The sequence below is a fragment of the Stegostoma tigrinum genome, chromosome 21 (assembly GCF_030684315.1).
Source record: "Stegostoma tigrinum isolate sSteTig4 chromosome 21, sSteTig4.hap1, whole genome shotgun sequence".
NCBI classification, from domain to species: Eukaryota; Metazoa; Chordata; class Chondrichthyes; order Orectolobiformes; family Stegostomatidae; genus Stegostoma; species Stegostoma tigrinum.
The window spans coordinates 36564367-36587349 of record NC_081374.1 but is presented as its reverse complement, the minus strand read 5'-3'; the positions used below and the strand labels follow the sequence as shown (position 1 = coordinate 36587349).

At 42.5% G+C, this 22983-nt stretch overlaps 1 protein-coding gene across 18 annotated transcripts in view; it reads left to right on the top strand.

Annotated features, from left to right (window-relative positions):
* LOC125463012 (tetraspanin-18-like) overlaps positions 1–22983 on the top strand; it is a 128065-nt gene that overhangs the window by 92218 nt on the left and 12864 nt on the right. For 6 of the 18 annotated variants that reach the window (XM_048553613.2, XM_059653447.1, XM_059653444.1 and 3 more), the window contains 2 exons: positions 1975–2084; positions 15067–15225. The exons of 7 other annotated variants lie outside the window; for them this stretch is intronic. The gene's annotated coding sequence lies outside the window, so the exon portion shown is untranslated. Of the gene's footprint in view, positions 1–1974; positions 2085–14266; positions 14305–15066; positions 15226–22983 lie in introns of those variants that run through there. 5 more of the 18 variants (XM_059653445.1, XM_048553618.2, XM_048553619.2 and 2 more) reach the window with 2 other exon arrangements.

Sequence of the window (22983 nt, the reverse complement as noted above, 5' to 3'; positions counted from 1 at the left end):
CTGAGCAGCAGAGAAAGACTCTGTGCCAGAGACCTGTGCCCCACTGCCTTCCCCTGGTAATTCCCCCCCCACCAACAGTATCCAAAACGGTATACTTATTGTTGAGGGGAATGGCCACAGGGGATCCCTGCACTGCCTGCCGGTTCCCTTTCCGTCCCCTGACTGTAACCCATCTGCCTTCTTATTGTACCTGAGGAGTTCAGAACGAACAGAACCATGTGTGCCTGAGTTCTAAGTCCAATGTTGATCTCCCTCTTTATGCATCTTCACTGTAGCTGTAACATTGTATTCTTCGCTCTGTTCTATTACCCTAAAGCACTTTGTGCCATATGATCCACCGGTACTGCATGCAAAACAAAACTTTTCACTGTACCTAGGTACGCATGACAATAATAAATCAAATCAAATCAAATTAGTGGGAGTGAACAGTTTAACTGTAATTGTCAGGATGTGCAGTGACAGTTGTTGATTTTTTTACAATGAAGGGCAACACTGGACCAATGTTAATTTTTGTTTGCTGACTGCTGTTGGCTTGTTACATTGTGCTGTCCCTTTATAATGCCAACCTAGCTATGCATCTGAAAAAAGGCAAATCAAAATATCACGGGTGCTCAAAAATTGAATTAAAAACAAGATGTCCTGGAATTACTTGGAAGGTCTGATGGAACCTGTGAAGAGAAACTCAGAGGAGGGTTATAATCGACTTGAAATGTTAACTGGGGCTGGATCTTCCCATTTGTAGTTAAAGTGTGGTGGCGAGTTTGTTTCACTGTGTCTAATCCGTGCTGGATTTCCACACGCATTCATCTGCTTTTCACCTCCTTATTTACGCCACTAAGCTGCTGATCGCAATTCTGTGGGAACTGCGTGGCGGGTGAGGCAGATGAACTCACCTTTGGCAAGACAACCCCTTTGGCTGCAGAGCTTGATCCCGAGAACCCTGTCTTCGAGGAAAGGAAAGCTAGCTCCCCACTTCCAGAGCAGGAAACAGGAGGCTCTGGTGGCCAGGCTGGTGAAGATCATACTAACAGACCCAGGCAGTCTGGACACACACAGCAGCACAGGACACAGAGCTGTGTCCTGTCTCAAAATGCACTCCCAGCAATTCTGCAAGAAGACCAATCTTCAGTGCTATGCAAAGATAAGCGCCACCATCTTCTCTCTGCTACATCACCTAGCATCAAGGACTGCAACATTCACTATTACATGTAATGCCTTTCTCCTGATAGAGTAATAGAGATGTACAGCTAGAAAACAGCCCTTTGGTCCAAATCATCCATTTTGATCAGATCTGCTGAATTAATCTAGTCCCATTTGTCAGCTTTTGTCCCATATCCACTAAGTGTTTCCTTTTCATGTACTCATCCAGATGTCTTTTAAATGTTATTATTGTACCAGCTTCCACCAGTTCCTCTGGCAACTTGTCCCATACATGCATTATCCTCTGCGTATAAAAGTTGGCCCTGTAGTCTCTTTTAAACCTTTCCCCTCTCATCTTAAACCTTTGAGATTTGGTTTTTGACTCCCCTACCCTGGGGCAAAGACCTTGACAATTCGCCCTATCCATGCCCCTCATGATTTTATAAGTTTCTTAAGGTTAGCCCTCACCTTCTGAAGATCCCGGGAAAATAGCCCCAGTCTATTCAGCCTCTCCCTATAGCTCAAACCCTTCAATCCTGGCAACATCCTTGCAAGTAATTTGAATTAAGATGGGGTGTACAATATTTATACCTTAGACCACATGCCAAGATACAGCGATGATGTCATGAGAATATCTCTTACAGTTGTACAGACATACAGCCTATGAGATTTAATGGATCATCATCCTCCTAAATTACTAACCCTTTCAGCCCTCTGACGTAACTGCTCAAACACTGGGGACACCTTTCCACCTCTCCTACATATGTGTGGCCACTAACTGCTCTTGTATCCACTTCTATCACACTCAATCCCTCCCTTTCTCTTATTTTGCAGGAAAAACTAGATCATCTCCCAGTCTGATGTCTCAACAGCTTCCTGACTGACATGCTGGTAATCCCTGGACTGCACTTGCAGGATTGACCATGGCCCAATCCCAAACAAGGGTGAGGTTCCTAGGATTCTGGTAGGACCAAGTGCCTGCCTGACTGTGACCACCCCAACTAAATCTAGTTCTTCTTCACTCTACTGAGGACCCATCCCCTTTTGACTTTCACATGTTGCCATTCACGTGAAGCATTTTCATTGTGTTTGCCACATAAGCTGCTGGCACATGCTGCTGTTGTGATATTGACACATTGACACAGAGCATCATGTCTCTCATTGGGGTCATTGTTTTTCATCTATCACATAAATAATCTGAACTTGAGTAACATGAATATAAGTTTGAGGTTTGCAGTCAACATAAGTCTTTTCGAAGAAGTGAAGAGGTACATAACAGACTTCAGGAGAACTTAGACCAATGAAATGTACGGTCATCTTGTTTTAATGTGGATAAATGTGAAGTGATGCATGTCGAGGTAAGCAACATGGAGAGGCAGCATTGTCAAAATAGTAGCAAGTTCAGCAACAGAGGGATCTTAGAATGCACTGTTAAATTTTTGGAAGTGACAGGACAAGTTGTTAAAGTGGCTTAAAAACTTTAAGGGACACGGCTTTATTAATCATGTACTAATTGCAAAAGCAAGGAAGTCATGCTAAACTTCATCAAACCTCCAGCCTCAATAGGGTGCCACATCTTAAGAAGGATGTCAAGATCCTGAGGAGGGACAAGAAGTTTAACAGCATGCCACCAGAGATGAAAGATTTAAGCAAAGTATGGAGGCTAGAGAAGTTTATTCTCTTTAAAGTTAAGGGGAGACCTAACTGATGTTAAAAAATTATATGGGCCCCAATTAAAGTAAAAAAGAGCTTTTTATTTAGCAAATGTGTTGGTAGCTAGAGTTCATAGATGTAAAATAATCAGCAAAAGAACTGATGGGGAAAGTCAAAGAAATTTCTTTGCACCAAAGCTTGTTATGATACTAGATGCACCACCTGACAGTGTGGTGGATCAGGTTTCATAGGAAATTCCAAGAGGCCACATACTTGAAAATTAATCTGTAGGATCATAGGCACAAAGTTAAGGTGTGGGGCTAAACTGGACAGAATTTTTGAAGTGCATTGTGATAACACAGCATCTTTCAGTGCTACTAACAGAGGGAAAAAACATTGGTCAGGAAATTGGGGATAACTCCAGATCTTCTTAGAAATACTGTTATGGGATTGTTTAGATTCACTTGAAAGAACAGATGGTGTGTTTGATTTAAAATCTCATCTGAAAGCTGTAGCTCTGACAAAGCAGCACTTCTCACTCCTTTGGGAGCGCCAATGTAAACTTTGCACTGAAGCCAGTGTCAATATTGTGATCAATGGTTTTATCAAGCTAATGCAAGTGGTGCAATTTATTTTTCAAACTTACCTTCAGTGAAAGTATTCCAAATTGTAATTGTGGGCTTGGGAGAATAATATCCAGGGCAAAGCAGCCCGATTTTCTGGTTGGCTTGGACGTGTCGGACCAAATGGTCTGTTTCCATGCTGTAAATTGCTATGACTCTACAGCCCGATGTGTAAACATATTTTGTTCATTCATTTTTGAAATATTGACGTTGCTGGCTGGGTCAACCTTTATCGTTCATCCCAAATGAGAAGGTGGTGGTGAGCTGCCTTTTTGGCGCAGTAAAGTTAGTGAGGGGTTGGGGTTGCAGGATTTTGACCCATTGAAGGAACAGTGGTTTAGTTCCAAGTCTCAGAGATGGTACACACTGTTGCCACAGTGCGTTGACGGTGTAGGGAGTGAATGTTGAAAGTGATGCATGGGATTGCAATCAAATAAGCTACTTTGTCCTGCTCTGTCATGAGCCTCTCTTGTGTTGTTAGAGCTACATTCGTTCAGATAAATGAAGACAGTTTCTTCACTCTTCTGATGTGCCTTGAAAATGGCAGACAGACATTGGGGAGACATAACATGAATTACTCACCACAGAATTCCTAACCTCTGACCTGTTCTTGTCGTCACAGTATTTATATGGCTGGCTGACTTCAGTTTGTGATGATTGGTAACCCCCAAGATATTGGTACCTAGAGGATTCAATAATGGTAATGCCATTGAACTTAAAGGGGAAGTAGTTAAACTCACTCTGGTTGGAGATGGTCATTGCCTAGCACTTGTGTGGTGTAAATTCTAAGTACCACTTATCAGATTAAATGTGGTGTGTTGTCCACGAGTTGCTGCATGTGGAAATAAAAACCGAAAGAACTGCGGATTCTGTAAATCAGAAACAAAAACAGAGGTGACTCAGCAGGTCTGGCAACATCAGTGAAGAGGAATCAGAGTTAACATTTCGGGCTCGTGTCCTGTGGAGGGGTCACTGACCCCGAAACATTAATGATTTCTACTCACAGATGCTGCCAGATCTGCTGAGCTTTTCCAGCAACTCCTGTTTTTGTTGCATATGGAAATGGGCTGCTTCTGTATCTGGGAAATCATGAACAATGCTGAACATTGTGCAATCATCAGTGAACATTCCCACTTCTGACCTTAGGAAGGAGCGGGGTGGGGGGGGGGTGGCGGGGGGGCGCCATTGATGAAGCAGCTGGAAAATGTCAAACTCCTGCAGTGATCCCTGCGACTGGGATACCAGAGCTTCAACAACCAGAACCATCTTTCTTTGTGTTAGTTATGAATGCAACCGGTGGGGAGTTTTCCCTTTGATTCTCGTTGGTTTCAGTTTTGCGAGTGCTTTTTGGTGCCATACTCAGCTAAAAGCTATCAGAGATAATGGGAACTGCAGATGCTGGAGAATTCCAAGATAATAAAATGTGAGGCTGGATGAACACAGCAGGCCAAGCAGCATCTCAGGAGCACAAAAGCTGACGTTTCGGGCCTAGACCCTTCATCAGAGTGGGGGATGGGGAGAGGGAACTGGAATAAATAGGGAGAGAGGGGGAGGCGGATCGAAGATGGGGAGTAAAGAAGATAGGTGGACAGAGTATAGGTGGGGAGGTAGGGAGGGGATAGGTCAGTCCAGGGAAGACGGACAGGTCAAGGAGGTGGGATGAGGTTAGTAGGTAGATGGGGGTGCGGCTTGGGGTGGGAGGAAGGGATGGGTGAGAGGAAGAACAGGTTAGGGAAGCAGAGACAGGTTGGACTGGTTTTGGGATGCAGTGGGTGGGGGGGAAGAGCTGGGCTGGTTGTGTGGTGCAGTGGGGGGAGGGGACGAACTGGGCTGGTTTAGGGATGCAGTAGGGGGAGGGGAGATTTTGAAACTGGTGAAGTCCACATTGATACCATATGGCTGCAGGGTTCCCAGGCGGAATATGAGTTGCTGTTCCTGCAACCTTCGGGTGGCATCATTGTGGCAGTGCAGGAGGCCCATGATGGACATGTCATCTAAAGAATGGGAGGGGGAGTGGAAATGGTTTGCGACTGGGAGGTGCAGTTGTTTGTTGCGAACTGAGCGGAGGTGTTCTGCAAAGCGGTCCCCAAGCCTCCGCTATCTTCTTTACTATCTTTACCTATCTTCTTTACTCTCCATCTTCGGTCCGCCTCCCCCTCTGTCCCTATTTATTCCAGTTCCCTCTCCCCATCCCCCTCTCTGATGAAGGGTCTAGGCCCGAAACGTCAGCTTTTGTGCTCCTGAGATGCTGCTTGGCCTGCTGTGTTCATCCAGCCTCACATTTTATTATCTCAGATAAAAGCTACCTTGTTGTCTTGTTCCTTGCACTTTACTTGTGGATTTCATCTACTTTGTCCGTGTTTGGACAAAGACTGTAATGGAGTCAGGAGGTGAATGGCCTTGACAGACCCAAGCTGATCAGCCGTGGGGAAGTTTTTGAGCAAATACTCCTTAATAGTACTGTTGATGAACTCTCATGTCACTTTGCTGATGACTTGAAGAGTGATCTGGACTGCTGGAGCTGTCACAGAACTGTCTGTAAAAATGTGTGGAGTTAAAAAAATAGTTTTCGTACTTCAGCCTTCTTGATGACAAAAGCCATTATAAGATTTCTGCTGCATGACTGTTTTCCCAAACGAACATTTTCACAATGAATGTCTGTTAAGTAAGTATTTTGATGGACAGTTCTAAGTGCCAATGGAATAGAATTCTATTTTTTTTATTCATTTGTGAGACAATGCTGTCATTGGCTAGCCAGCATTTACTGCTACAATAAAGATAACAAGGTGTAGAGCTGGATGAACACAGCAGGCCAAACAGCATCAGAGGAGCAGGAAAGCTGATGTTTCAGGTCTTGACACTTCTTCTGAAGTAGGGTCTGGACCTGAAACGTCAGCTTTCCTGCTCCTCTGATGCTGCTTAGCCTGCTACTTTCATCCAGCTCTACACCTTGCTATCTCAGATTCTCCAGCATCTGCTGTGCCTACTATCTCTGAAACAGCATTTACTGCTTTCCCAGAGTTGTGTTGAGAAGGTGGTGGTGAGCAGATTACTATTTGTTTCTTTATGTTTATTTACAAAAGGGATTGAGTAGCTAAGTGAAATATTAGTTTCCATAACGACATAGTTGAACAAATTTCAATGTTTTGAAATGTCTTTTTGTATCAATTAAAGATTTCTTTTCTCAATAGTGATATTTTCAACAAATAGACAATTTTATGTTCTTCAGCCTGCTTACAGAAGAATGCCTGTGCTGGGTAAAAGGTGAGTTGGCCTGGAGAAAGAAGGGCAAAGGGTGGTGAGAGTGGTTGTGAGTTGATACTGAGTTGTCTTTGGGTCTGTAAAGATCCAATGATGGTGATTTGGGAATGAGGAGCATGAAGGCTGTAGCAGATCGGCCTTTGAGTACAAGTCTGCATGGGTTTATTAAGGGCCATGGGGAATGGGTAGACGGATTTTCCTTGGCATAAGGGTTACGAGGAGCCCTGGGATTGGTTGGGGCATTGATTGCCAGGGAGTAAATGGGGATCATAGGGTGGGCACAGGTCATTAGGATGGGTACCACTCATTAGGTGGGATGGTATAGATTAGGCAGTGAATGGATTGAGAATTGTGAGCAGGAGGAGCATCTTACATTATAATTTTTATTTTTAAACTTTGAGCAGTGCCAGATTTCATATGCAGAGTTGTTGCGTGCCCACATTAGGAACCAACAGTCTCCTTCACTCTGCCCAGGTCACCCGGCCTGTCTCCCTATCCAACCCACACTCCTGGACCAAAAATGGGAAATACAGTCGCCATCTTGAATGAGTGATAATGGGAACTGCAGGTGCTGGAGAATCCAAGATAATAAAATGTGAGGCTGGATGAACACAGCAGGCCCAGCAGCATCTCAGGAGCACAAAAGCTGACGTTTCGGGCCTAGACCCTTCATCAGAGAGGGGGATGGGGTGAGGGTTCTGGAATAAATAGGGAGAGAGGGGGAGGCGGACCGAAGATGGAGAGAAAAGAAGATAAGTGGAGAGGAGAGTATAGGTGGGGAGGTAGGGAGGGGATAGGTCAGTCCAGGGAAGACGGACAGGTCAAGGACATGGGATGAGGTTAGTAGGTAGGAGATGGAGGTGCGGCTTGAGGTGGGAGGAAGGGATGGGTGAGAGGAAGAACAGGTTAGGGAAGCAGAGACAGGTTGGACTGGTTTTGGGATGCAGTGGGTGGGGGGGAAGAGCTGGGCTGGTTGTGTGGTGCAGTGGGGGGAGGGGATGAACTGGGCTGGTTTTGGGATGTGGTGGGGGAAGGGGAGATTTTGAAGCTGGTGAAGTCCACATTGATACCATTGGGCTGCAGGGTTCCCAAGCGGAATATGAGTTGCTGTTCCTGCAACCTTCGGGTGGCATCATTGTGGCACTGCAGGAGGCCCATGATGGACATGTCATCTAAAGAATGGGAGGGGGAGTGGAAATGGTTTGCGACTGGGAGGTGCAGTTGTTTATTGCGAACCGAGCGGAGGTGTTCTGCAAAGCGGTCCCCAAGCCTCCGCTTGGTTTCCCCAATGTAGAGGAAGCCACACCGGGTACAATGGACGCAGTATACCACATTGGCAGATGTGCAGGTGAACCTCTGCTTAATATGGAAAGTCACCTTGGGGCCTGGGATAGGGGTGAGGGAGGAGGTGTGGGGGCAAGTGTAGCATTTCCTACGGTTGCAGGGGAAGGTGCTGGGTGTGTTGGGGTAGGAGGGCAGTGTGGAGCGAACAAGGGGGTCACGGAGAGAGTGGTCTCTCTGGAAAGCAGACAAGGGTGGGGATGGAAAAATGTCTTGGGTGGTGGGGTCGGATTGTAGATGGCGGAAGCGTCGGAGGATGATGCGTTGTATCTTTTGATGGTTGGGTTTGTGGATTTCAACTACCTCTGTGCGCCCACACCTCTGTGAGCACCAATCAGAGTCAAGGTATTTTCCTCTGGCTTTTGGAGGGAGCAGGTATATTTATACCAGCTCCCTAAGATCCTAGTATCTATGCCTGACCAAACATTGTTGTACTTATCACTACTATTAAATAAACCTTCTTGCTGTCTCTGAGGAGCATCACAGATATCCTACTCCAGTGTATTCTCTACCCACTGATCATTAGATAGGCTTAAACCAAAGCAAAGCCAGAGGAGCATTGGTGACAGTAAACAACATCAAGTGATTCTTCATCAATACCATTAGAGATGGCAAATACCCCAAAGTATCAGGAGTGGTCATCTAGGAATATACCTCATGTGTCATCATAAAAACTACTCACTCGTCCACCTACAAATTCTGTTCATTTTGTTTTGAAGGGATCTTGGCATTTATAAAGTGGCTTTTTTGTTTGTGTAATAGCATTGGTACTTCAAAAGTAATTTATTGAATGCAAAGAACAGACAGTGTTTTGGGACATTTCCGAGACATGTACTGTGCAAACATAGGTTTGTCCATTCTGGAGATTGGACTGGGATAAGGACTTATGCTCTTAAGGGTAATGTGCTAGGAAGTGTTGCTGACCAAAGACACCTTGGGCTGCAGGATCATAGTTCCTTGAAGGTGGAGTCACGGGTAGACAGGGTAGTGATGAAGATTTTAATTGGGCAGTGCATTGAGTATAGGAGTTGAGATGCCATGTTGTGGCTGTACAAAATATTGATTAGGCCACTTTTGAAATACTGTGTTCAATTCTGGTCTCCCTGCTGTAGGAAAACTGTTGCTAGATTTGAAAATGTGCAGAAAAGATTTACAGGGATATTGCCAGATTTGGAGGCTTTAAGCTATAGGGAGAAGCTGAATAGGCTGGGGCTTTTTTCCCTGGAGCATTGGAGGCTGAGGGGTGATCTTATAGAGGTTTATAAAATCATGAGGGGCATGGATAGGGTGAATTGCCAAAGCCTTTTCCCAGAGTAGGGGGTTCCAAAACTAGAGGGAGTAGGTTTAAAGGTCAGAAGGGAAATAATTAAAAGAGACAGAAGAGGCAACTTTTTCACACAAGTGGTGCTGCATGTATGGAATGAGCTGCCAGAGGAAGTGGTGGAGGCTGGTACAATTACAACATTTATAGGGCATCTGGATGGGGACATGAATAAGAAGGGTTTATAGTGATGCAGCCAAATGCTGGCAAGGGGGACTAGATTAATTCAGGATATCTGGTCAGCATGGACGAGCTGGACCGAAGGGTCTGTTTCTGTGCTGTACACCTCTATGACTCTAAGTACGATATACTGACTGGTCTCCTTCTGTGTGGGAATATCTATGGTCTTTGTATACAGTATTAAGTTTGTAAGAACATTTGAAACAACTGTTTACTTTGGAATGAAAAGATCAATTGTAATGTTTAAACTTTTATCTCTGTCTTACAATTGGTATATCAACTATCACATAGCTGTGGGATCACATCCATGTTTCCCTTTAAGTGCTTTTAAAATCTTTGAAATGAATAGAATTTTGTGTCTCATTGTTTTTTGGGAGGTAAATGTCATAGAAAAGACCACTGTTTTTTCTCTCTTGAGAAGGTGAGGGATGAGTCATTTTCATGGACTGCTGCAGTCTGTAACGTGTGTACATGTGCAGTGTTGCTAGAAGAGGAGTTCCAGGATTTCACCCAGTGAAAACGAAGGAATAGCAACATGTGTTCATATCAGGATAGTCTGTGACTTAAAGGCAAGTAGGGACATTACGGTCTTCATATGCGTTTGCTGTCTTTATCCTTCTCAGTGGAATGGAGGCTATTCCTTGTAGAATAAGTAGGGGAAAGGATTGGTGAGTCCATCAATATGTCGATGTAGACCATCAGCAGCTAACAGCTAGGTCTTGATTAAATGTTAAAGAAGATAGGAGAAGTTATGGATATTATTTTTAAGGCAATGTTGGGACAAAAGGGCTTTGTGAGTGCGTGATATAATACACAACCAAAGATAATCAGGTGGATTGACCCCCAGAGTATCTGGTCATCTTTGCGTTCATTACTTGACTGCAATGGCATTACCGTTATTGAATCCCCAATGACCAACATCTTTGGAGTTGTTGTGTTATTAACTTTTAACACAAATACCAAATGCTACATGATGATTGCTAATTTAAACAAAGGGATCATTATTGAAGAATATCAGGATTCCAGGAACACTCTTCAAACACATGTTACCTGCTGATCAATAGTGTTCCAACATGTTAATTTTCATCTCTTCCTGTAACGAAGTATACCCAAACCCAACAGTACATTAGGCAGTATGTATAAACTATGTGCTCTCCAAAGCACAGTTCCAGGATTTCACCCAGTGAAAACGAAGGAATAGCAACATGTGTTAATATCAACAACAACCATTGGCCAGAAACTGAATTTCACCAGCCATGTAAATACTGTGGCTACAAGAGCAGGGAGAGGCTGAGGATTCTGCAAATGTGTACATATTTACAAAAACAGGCATCAGGAACAGCAGGCTATTCAGCACCGTGAGACTATTCAGTCATTCAATTAGATCACAGCTGATCTAATTATGGCCTCAAATCCACTTTCTTACTGATATCCTTTGATTCCATTAGTTGAGAATACATTAAAAATACATTACAAAAACATTCAACGTTTCTGTTTCCACTGCTCTCTGCGGAAGAGAACTCCACAGACTCATAATGCTTTGAGAGAAAACAATTGTTCTCATTTCTATCTTAAATGAGAGACCCCTTATTTTAAAACTGTTCCCTGTCACAGGGGATTTATGCACCTCCTAACTTTCCAAAACTTATCCATAAGGATGAGTAATGAAATATTCTCCTTCTTATCTAGACAAGTAGAGCTCCAACAATACTCAAGAAGCTTGGCAGTACTGAAGACAAAGTTAATGCTTGATCAGTATTTCTTCGATTAACTTGACATTCGCTTCCTTCATCACTGTGCTCATTGCTACGTACAAGATGTGTGTCAATGACTCACAAAACTTCCTTTAGCAGCAGCTTTCAAACCTTCCATATCTATTGCCTGGAAGGTCAAAAGGTAGAAGATACATGGGAATGTCTCCATCTTCAAGTCCCTCCACAAGTCAGACACCATCCTGGTTTGGAACTATATTACTGCTCGCTCAGTGTCACTGGGTCAAAATCCTAGAACTCTCTCTGTAGCAGTACTGTGCTTGTACATAAAACACGTGGACTGCAGCAGCCCACAAAGCAGCTCAGCGCCCCTTCTCAAGTACAAGTAAGGGAGACAACAAATGAGAGCACTGCCAGTGACACCCATGTCCTGTTTTTTTTAAAATGAGATGTAGGAATGGTTTAAATCCATGTTCCTGATTGCTTTCTGACGTTCATGGACTTGAGGCAAGGAAAGAATTAAGCTTGACTTTAATGTCTCTATGGATAAGCAACTTTCTTCTACCTGACATTCACATCTGTACATGACAAATGTCCTGTTAGATGAGATACTGGAGCTCAACCACCACTCTCCAGATGTACTCTAGCATAAGTCAGGAGGGAAGGGATAAATGAAGGGTTAAAACATTCAAATTGATCTTTAATATTAACAAAATAATATTTAATAAAGAAAGTGACCCATTTTCTTTTGATCATTAAGAATAGCGAGAAAATCAGAATGAGTATAATTTCTCTATTGTACATGATATCATTAAAATCCTTGCCTTTATCAAAACAGACACAGGAATATTAAATTTCATTGGTAATGGTAATTTATACTGTGAGTAAAATGGCATTGATTGGTTGATTGACAGGGGGAATCTGGTTCTGGTTTATTTTATTAGTGACATGGGCCCTTGAAGTGAGTAGCTTGCTGGGCCATTTCAGAGGGTAGTTGAGGGTCAATCATATTGCTGTGGATCTGGAGTCACACAGGCCTGACCAGATGAGGATGGAAAATTTCTTTCCCCGAAGTTCGTTCGTGAGCCAGATGGGTTTTTCCAACCATTAGCAATGGTTTTATGATCATCGGTAGATTCTTAACTCCATTAAAAAAAATTGAATTCAAATTCCAGCATCTGCCACAGCAGGATTCAAACTCAAGTCCCCAGGACATTTAGCTGAGTTTCTGAATAAGTAGTTTAGTGATAATCCCACTTAATCATGATGTGGAGGACTCAAAACCAAAACAAAAACAGATTCTAAACATGGCCTCAAACTTATAATGCACTGTTTGACCTAAAATGTCACCTCTTCTTTACACTGATAAAATGATAGAACCTTTAGTTCTGTCAGGACAGTGGCTTGAAAGGAATTTGGTGATTTATATATACATATCAATCAATTAAAGCCTGATTAAAGAATCTTAGGTTTGTTTAATACATCCTCATCAGTGATGTGACCTGTTGATCTTTTACATAGAAATTCTGTGCCTGATGCTACCTCTCTCACTAACACTTGAAGAAGGTGTGAGGTTGAGAAAGCTTACATTTTCAAATAAACCTGTTGGACTATAATCCGGTGTCATGTGATTTCTGACCAATACTACTTAGGCCATTGCTTCTCCTATGGTATATGGAGAATGCACCAGGGAACAGTTCTCCCCAAGGCTTTTGTTTAATTCAAAGAGGTGCAATTCTTGCATAAGTTCTTTAGGCTTGCAGTTGACAGGACCCTGCATACAGATTCATGTAGCTTTCCGCAACTCAGTGAGCTCTATTACAAGTACACCTGAAAATCCTAAATTGATTGTTAATACTCTTAGCACTGTCAAGATTGTTCAGCAAGTCACAGAATTACATTGATTGCTGGGCACTATGTTCTGAGTTTGACAGCATGGGTTAGCTAAGTGTTAAATATAGTCAAAGGGACACACTGTTTGATCAGATCCACCTGCCATTGAATCTTTCTGCCTAAATACCAGGCATCACACAGTAACTGAAAATCATATGCCACATTCCACATTGGTGCGGTAGGCAGAAGATCTTTCTGGCCAGATGGTAATAACCTGTTATTGGAGAATACCACTCATATTGCAGTTGCATAATACCAACATGAAATGGCTAGCTTCAGTTGTTGCTCAGATTTTTGAGAAACCTCATCCTGCCAGGGTAATTTGAGGTAGTTTTTGTGGCCAAAGCTGGCAGCCTTCAACTAATTTACAAGAGTGAACAACATATAGCAAGCAATAATTTGATTAGGATAGCCACTTCCCCACAGCCCCCTTTTACTCCTACAGTAGCAATTGTTGTTCTTTGAACTTTCATATTCTTGTGTCTGCGCTGGTAAATACAAGGTGAAATGCTTCAACAGCCTGCCTCTGTTTTTTAGCAATGCGTGAGCTCTGAAAAAACCAAATTAATTAAAAAAAAAGGAGCATTCTGTGTTAACACTAACCCTGACTCTCCCATGTGTGTATCTTTGCCATTGGAGCGACTGGTACCTTGAGTGATCATCACCTAGTCTTCTCTACCAGTCAGCTATTCAAAATCATTCCTTTTGAAGGAACAGGAAACTTATCAATATAAACAGAAGACAGATAATCTCTTAGGTCATCATCGCATAGCTCTTGTGGGATCTTGCTTTGTGTAAATTACCAATACCTTTTTCCAACATTACACTTTTTTTTGGTTTAGATTTTATTGTCACTTGTACTGAAATACAGTGAAAAGCTTTGTTTATGAGCGATACAGGCAGATCACAGCAAGCAAAGGGTGTACAGATCGACAAAGACTCAGAGGCATACAGGTTACATTGCAGGTTACTTTATATGAGGCTAGAGTCCATTCAACGGTCTGATAACGGCCAGAAAGGAGCTGTTCCTGACCCTGCTTGTGTGTATGTTCAGGCTTCTGTATCTTCTGCCTGATGGAAGACGTCGTAGGCAAGCGTTACCAGGGTGCGATGGGTCTTTGATGATGTTGGCCGCCTTTCCATGACAGCGAGCTGTCTAAATGGGGTCCATGGATGGAAGGTTGGTTTCCATGATGGTCTGGGCAGTGCACACAACCTTCTGTAGTTTCTTACGGTCCTGGGTAGAGCAGTTGCTGTACCAGGCCATTGTGCACCCAGACAGTATGCTTTCAATGGTGAATCTGTAGAATTGGTGAGGGTCCTTATGGACATGCCAAATTTCCTGAGCCACCTGAGGAAGAAGGGGCATTGTTGTGCCTTCATGCTTGTCACATTTACATGGGCAGGTCGTTGGTTATCATCACTCCAAGGAACATGATGCTCCTCACTCTCTCAACTTCAGTTCCGTTGATGTAGATGGGGGTGTGTCCTCCTCTTTTTTTTCTAAAGTCAATGACCAGTTCTTTAATTTTGCTGAGAATTTAATTGCCTGTGCAGCATTTGTAGATGTGCTGTGATCATAAAATAAACCATACAAATGGAAGTTCTTTCGTAAATACCTCTCAAATAACCAAATAATGAGACATGAGCAAAAAATGGAATTTAATGCTTTAAACGGCAAAGTGCATCCATCATTTATGAAGGTGATATTAAGGATTAGGTACAAAACTAGATTCGAAGGGAAATTTTAAAAATGCCCTCTATATTTTCTAATTTGCCTGCTCATGGCTAATGCATGGAATGGAAATGTTTAAAAATGATTGTATTTGATATCTTGATCTAAGCATCTATATAGCTGAGGAATTGTATTGCTCCATCTATGCCAAATAATGAGATTTTGATTATTTCAAGCTATTGAAATATAATATATTCTGTCTGAAAGGCTCTACAGGACTGAAAAAGGCCAACTCCCCAGAAACTGATACCAGCCTAAATAAATGGCAACAACTATTGTGTATACCAAATTCACAAAAACGTGAGAGTGAAAATAATTATCCCATGCAAACTGGCTCATGAATTTCCCGGAAAACATCAGGGAACAGTAAGTAACAAGTGCAGACAATCGCTGTAAGTTTTGTGACCGAAGCTTGAAGTAAATATATTCCAAAATGAAACACAATTAACATAACTGTAGATGATGTTGGTAACACACACTTTGAATAGACAATAAAGGCAAATATATTCAATGCAAGAGAGGTACATGAAAATAGATTCGGGATTATCCCGTGCTGAGAATATAGAATAGACATTCCTAATCATGGCTGATAATAAATTCCCGTCAATTTGCTATAGTGTTGTTCATGGATAGAAATGGAAATTACATTTGTATTCTTCTTTTTGCTTTCATCTCACCTTCAGTCCCCTGATGTTAAAGAGATAATAGGAACTGCAGATGCTGGAGAATCCGAGATAACAAGGTGTAGAGCTGGATGAACATAGCAGGCCAACAGCATCATAGGAGCAGGAAGGCTGATGTTTCGGGAAGGGTCTAGGCCTGAAACGTCAGTCTTCCTGCGCCTATGATGCCGTTGGTCTGCTGTGTTCATCCAGCTCTACACCTTGTTATCCCTGATGTTAAATACTTTTTGAGTTTTCCAGTTTGATTTCCATTTCCATATCTGTCTTCCCAGCTCTCGACCCTATGTTCACAGCTTCTCCGTACCCTTCCATTTATCCGGGAGCAATTTCAGTCTTTTTCTTTGTCTCTTGCTTTTCCCATCATGCTTATCTTCATCTGAGACTTGTTGCTTTGTTGATCAGTAATCATGCACTTTGCTCGTACAGCAGGGACTATATGACACACACAGGTGGGTGAGAGTTTTGGAGAGACAGCATTCTGACACTGAGCCAAGGTTCCAAATAATATGGAAACACAGGGACAGGAGAAGGCTATTCAGCCCCTTGAACCACTTCCGAATATTCAATTAGATCATGGCTGATCTGTGGCCTAACTCCAGAAACCTGCCTTTGGCCCATGTCCCTTAATGCGTTTACTTCACAAAAATGTATCTACCTCAGATTTAAACCTAACAACTGATCCAACATCCACTGCTGCTTTTGGAAGAGAGTTCCAAACAGTTACCACCCATTGTGTGTAGAAGTGCTTCCAAACATCCGTCCTGAACAGTGTGGCCCTAATTCTCAGATTATGTTCCCCATTTCTGGAATCCCCAACTAGTGGAAATGGTTTACCTACCCTGTTAATAGCTTGAAGATTTCAATCAGATTATCACTTTACCTTCTAAATTTTGAAATAACAGGTCTAATTTGTGAAATCACTGCTCCAAGCTTAACCCCTGAACTCCAGATATCATCTTGTAAACCTACATTGCACACTCCCTCTCAGGCCAATCTATCCTTCCTATGGTATGGTGCCCATATTTGCCCACAGTACTCCAGGTGGTATCTAACCTGAGTTTTTTATAACTCCATCCTTATATTCCAGTCCTTTAAACATAAAGGCCAACATTCCATTATCTTTCTTGATTATTTTCTGTTTGTGATATTTTAAAGATTTATCCAAGTCTGTTTAGGCATCCACTGTGTTTAACTTCATACAATCTAGAAAGTACCCTGTTCTATCCTTTTCTGATCTAAAAGCACATGGAAGAAATATTTGATCCTGTGACTTTGGCCTACAGGAGAATAAGAAACTATTGCAACCAGATGAAGTATGAGTTAAAGCAGGTTACAGCTTTTAGATTAGGTATAAACATTTTACTCATGGGGTAAAAAACAGCAATTTCACTCTAATAAAAGCAAAATACTGCAGATGCTGAAAATCTGAAACCAACACCGAGAGAGCCTGAGCTGCTGAATATTTCCAGCATTTACTTCTTTTATTTCAATCTGTTAAATCAAGGCTACACTCCCTCCAAGGTCAATATAATATTCATAAGTGTTGGTGTCGAGAACTGATCATAGTACTCTGGCTGTGGCAGCCAGAGTTCTGTTTAGTGAAAGCTTGGTCTCCTTATACTCTGTACCTCTTTGGGTTGTCAACTGTGACAGAAGCCATTCCTGGAGATTGTTCTCCTGAAAATGATGATGTCATTAATTAACCTGTCAACTGAATCCAAGCACAAAAGCAAGAGATTCAGAGACACACTGGCACTGCCCTTGCGCTATACTTCTGCTGCTGTTGCTATCATTGGTCGGCCACTGCTCTCTCCTTTCTATCTCTGAGAGGCTCAGAGTCAGTGAGAAAGCAGGCAAGGTGCTCATGGCTGCAGTATGCATGGGTTACACATGGTATGTACACATTACATCCAGTCCTGGCTTAAGTGATGATGCATTCATGTCAATACAACAAAGTCTGCTCACAATACAATGGGGTCACCAGTTTAATGAAATTTAAACCCTTACAGAGGCTTTTGCATGAATTATGTAACAGATTTGCTTAAAATAGTGTTTAAAAATTGCCCATCCTGCTTTGGGCACTGAAAGATTGTTGGCAGACCCTGGCTATTTTGGGAGAGTTGGCAACTTTAACCTCTCTGAATACAACAGCCAGCAATCCATTTTCTTTCTGATTATTTTCTGTACCAGATTAAGAACTTCTAACGATCACAGTACCTGGAAACAGATGTATTTTTGCAACTCAACTGTACCTAAATTTCTGTGTAATTTGTTTTGCATCTTTTATGCTTGTTTCTTTCAGTTTTAATTAGTTCCTTACCTCTTTGATTGCCAATGGCTCTCTTTACCAGCAAGTGGATCTTTTGCCCTTTGGGGGTATAATCTAGTCCTGGATCATGTTCGATTCACTTATGAATACCTCCAACTGATCAGTTGTGATTTTACCATTAACAGAATTGTCCAGTTTACTGCAGACTGTTTCCATTTCATACGGTTGAAGTTAAATCTAGAATCTCTTTTGTATTTCTCTTTCCACACTGACCTCAACCATATGACGATCAGAAGATAAATGTTGAAATATCATTGGGCTGATAATTCAATCTGCTTGATGACTCATAACTAAATCCAATATTTGTTGCCCTGTCGTTGATTTTCCCATAGTATCCGTGAGCTTTTTTAAATTTGACGGTCAATACTTGGGCCCATGTGTGCAAAAAGTTACATTAATAATCAGCAAAACCCAGGACAGGAGGCAATCAGTCAGATCCATCAGGAGAGTGCATCATTAATCTTCTCATTGTTTGTAAACTCATTGTTTTGTATGTGAGACTGACAGCGATAACAGCAGGCAAGCATGTCTCCTACCCTGAACACAGATACAAAGCGCTGGATTTTTGTCAATGAAAGTGGAAAGCAGGAGTGGGATCTGTTTTCTGTGGCTAAAATAACCCCAGTGTTTAAAAATGGAGGGAGAGAAGACCACGGAGAATTATAGGCCCATTCTCCAAATGTCTGTAATGGAGAAAATGCTTGAGTCTATCATAAAATACAGTGTCTCTGTCTTTGTATGTCATGGTCTGCCTGTCCTGCATGCAAAACAAAACTTTTCACTGTACTTAGGTCAATAATAAATGAAACCAAATCAGAACAGAACAATTGAAAAGCATGAACAGGTTTAGACAAAGTCAGCATTGGTTCATAAAAGGCAGATCATGCTTAACAAATTTTCTGGAGTTGTTTTAAGGAAATAGCTAGTAGAATAGAAAGGGGAGAGCCAGGGGATGTGGTCTCCCCAGAAGGACAGTCCTGGTATTTTCCTTCGAGGGCCGGGTTACTGTCCACAGGGGAGGTGAAGAGCTGAATGTCTGGTACCCCTATACCCATAAGGCTTCCTCTGCCCTGTTCTGCAGTGAAAAAAGAGCATGGATTGAGTGAGGTAAAAGTGGGCTGCACTGTTGTTGGTCACAGTACAGGTGAGCAAAAGGTAGTGAGGTATTGAGGAGGCAGAGTCTGTGGTGTGGGGGGTTGATGTTAGGAGTGACAGCGAGTAAGGGAAGGTGTCACAGGCAAATTTGGCAGAGTGTGAGGTGTGGTGTAGCAGAGAGAAGAGGGTGAAACTCACCTTTGCACAGCAGGGAAGGTCATTAACCTTCTCACAGCACTATTGGCTGACTTCCCCTCACCATGGAGATAGCACCGATACAATTGCCAACCTCAGACCAGGGTGCCAGGATTGGGTGGCATAACCTGCTTTGCCATTCTTCTGAGAAGATGACCCTCTTGTGCATCAACCCTCTACCAGAGCCTTTAGATCCCTGTTGGCCAATTGCAGGGCCATCTTCTCCTTCTCTGAAATGTTCAGGATTAATTCATGACCAGGGCAGCATTGGAATGCCAAGTGCACGAGGCCCTTTTTATAGATGACTCAGCACAAGGTGTGGTGGTCTTTTGGTGGATATCTGCTGCGGGGTGAATTGCACTGGGAATGATGTTTGATAAAATGGGGCCAGAAACAGACTGAACCGATGCCAGAGGGATAGGGTTGTAGTTAACGATGTGTGCTTGCTGAGACGCCGCAAGAAAACTTGAAAACCTAGAGGAAATCCCTCTGGAAAGACTCGACGCAACTTGAATTTGTCAAAAGATTCTTCCTACCTCACTGACACTTGCTGCCTCTTGATTAAGATTATTATTCTGAGGCAAACAGTTTTACATTTTCCTTGTGGTTGCCCAGGCTTTTAAGGTGAACACCATAAGGTGAAGGAGCCATTTTAGGCCAGCAGTGTCTTTTTTGATCTCATTTTTGAGGCAATGAAAGTCCCAGATATCAAAGTAAAATAATGAAAATTGAATATTGATTGTTCATTTTCACAACTATTGTAACAATGCAACTTTCTATAGATGGCCCATTATGAACATGAAATTCATTCAATACGTGGATGGAAAAATTAAAGGAAACTTTGGTTCTCAGTGATGCCCAGTGAACTTGCCTCTCTCAGTCTCTGTGCTCAGGGTGGTGTCTTCTTCTCATCATGTCCTTTGTTCTTCTGACTCTGGCCTCTAAATCTGCTTGGGCCTGCCCTTCAAGAAACGAGAGTAGGCCATGCAGCCCAATGAGCTTTCTCTGCCATTTGGTAATATCATGGCTGATCTGATTGTGACCTCAACTTTACTTTTTCACCCATACCCCCTATAACCCTTCATTCCCTTATCAATTAAAAATCTGTCTTACCCTGCCGTGAATATATTCAATGGCCTACTCTCCACTGGTCCCTTGGGTCATTCATGATCCTGGGCCTTGGGTGTGTGTTGTTTCAGCTACAGGCACTGCTTCTCTGGGACCTTTAATTCTCAGGAAGATATCCTGCTGGGTTCTCAGAGCTTGAGTCGTGCTTAATTTTGCAGCCCTTCCCGTTAGAGGCTATGTGCCGGTCTTACATGCTCCTTGTCGAGCAGGCAAGACCTCTAGTACCTCCATTAGCTCCATCCCTTTGCTTATATGCTACTTTTTCTCAGTACTAGGAAAAGAATAATAGTGGCTGATTTAAATGTGTTCAAGGAAATGAGTATTTTTTTCTGTTATGTTTTCCGCTTAATCCATGTCCTAACCCCGGTGGGCATCCTGATTCCTCATCGCCACCAATGCTTCTGTGAACTCGCAAATTATTATTTGATTCCTCACTCTGAATGGCAGTCATTAATGCCTGTTTCTCTTTCCCTGTCATAGTAATGTTTCAGCATGTTCACATGACATACCTGGTAATTATTTCCCTATCTGGCATCTTCACCAGATAATTCACCTGACTTAACGCCTTCTCAATCTGATGTGGACCACTAAACCTTGCTTTGAAGTGATCTCCGACTGCTAACAGCACCAACATTTTGTTGCCATGGGCAAAAGTATGAATTTTAGATTTCTTATCTGCTTCTCTCCTTCATTAAGTATTTGCCAGCTTCAGATGTTGTCTGGCTTAATTCACCTACTTTGTTTATAATCTATCTCTCACCTCACGTATATAATAAAACTGTGAGATCCCTGACTTCGGACCTATCGATTTTTCCTTAATTAATTTTAAAGGCCCTCTTACTTCATGTCTGAATATCAATTCAAACGGAGTAAACTGAGTAGATTCATTTGGAGTATCTCTAATAGCAAATAATAAACATAAGACCATAAGACTGTAAGACACAGGAGTGGAAGTAAGGTCATTCAGCCGATCGAGTCCACTCCACTATTTAATCATGGCTGATGGGCATTTCAACTCCACTTCCTTGGACTCTCCCTGTAGCCCTTGATTCCTTGTGAGATCAAGAATTTACCAATCTCTGCCTTGAAGACATTTAAAGTCCTGGCCTCCACTGCGCTCTGTGGCAATGAATTCCACAAGCCCACCACTCTCTGGCAGAAGAAATGTCTCCTCATTTCCATTTTAAATTGACCCCCTCTAATTCTAAGGCTGTGCCCATGGGTCCTAGTCTCCCCGCCTAACAGAAACAACTTCCCAGCGTCTACACTTTCTAAGACGTGCATTAGCTAGTAAATTTCTATTAGATCTCCCTTCAACATTCTAAACTCTAATGAATACAATCCCAGGATCCTCAGCTGTTCATTATACGCTAAACCTACCATTCCAGGGATCATCTGTCTGAATCGCCGCTGGACATGCTCCAGGGCCAGTATGTCCTTCCTGAGGTGTGGGGCCCAAAATTGGACACAGTATTCTAAATGGGGCCGAACTAGGGCTTTATAAATGGGATACCTTTATCCCAATCTTTTCAGTATTCCCGGCAATAAGCCCACGATGTTGTCTTTCGGGTCTGATGCCACCTTTCTAATGCTCCATGGGATTCAGGATGGTACTTACTTGATTTAAGGTGTTGGATGCCAAAACTATCCATGACCTCCTTAAATAATTTGGCAGTAAAATTGGACCCTTGCTTTGACTGAGTCTCCCTGGGTAGGCCATAATGGCTAAAGAAAACAAGCAACTCCTTCACAATCTTTTTCTCCTTGACATTCTGTAATGGAATTGCATGTGGAAACCTGGTAGACACATTTATTATGGTTAGCGAATACTGGTTTGCACTTTTGGTTTTAGGGAGGGGACCTACACAATCATTTATTACCCACATAATAGGTTCTTCAAATGTATTAACTGGCATCAAAGGCGCTGTTTTTGTCACTGTCTGTGGCTTTCCTACCATCTAACATATATGACAGGTACAGCAAAATTCAACCACATCTTTATGTAATCCAGGCCAATAGAAATGCTTCAGTATGTTAACATGAGTCACTGTCATTCCTGGATGACCTCTTACAGGTAATTTGTGTGCTACCTGCAATATGTTCTGCCTGTATTCCATTGGCAACACAATCTGGTGAACCTCTGCCCATTTCTCATCTGCACTGACCTGCAAAGGTCGCCATTTCGACCTTAAAGTTTTATTCTTTGGGTATCAACATTCTGGAATGCACTCTGATTCCTTTTCTGAGTAGACTTTATGATACAAGTCCGTTATTGTCTCATCTTTTTGCTGCAACTTTATTAATCTTTCAGAACTAAGCACCCCTGCCTGATCCTCTACCTGTTGAGGTCTTCCCTTTAGAATACCCGAAAGAACTGTGGATGCTGTAAATTGGGAACTAAAACAGAAGTTGCTGGTTACAACGTTTTCCCAGCTGCCATCAGTTCTGAGGAAGGGTCACTGGGCCCGAAATGTTAACTCTGACTTTTTTTCTTCGCAGATGCTGCCAGATCTGCTGAGTTTTTCCAGCAACTTCTGTTTTTGTTCCAGGTTTTTCCTTTGTCATCTTATCATACAGAGTGTCAGCTAACTGGACCTCAAGTCCTTCATCTTTCACACATCTCAGAGGCTGCCAGACCTGCTGAGCTTTTCCAGCAACTTTGCTTTTGTTCCTTCATTTTTCTCTTTTGTTTCT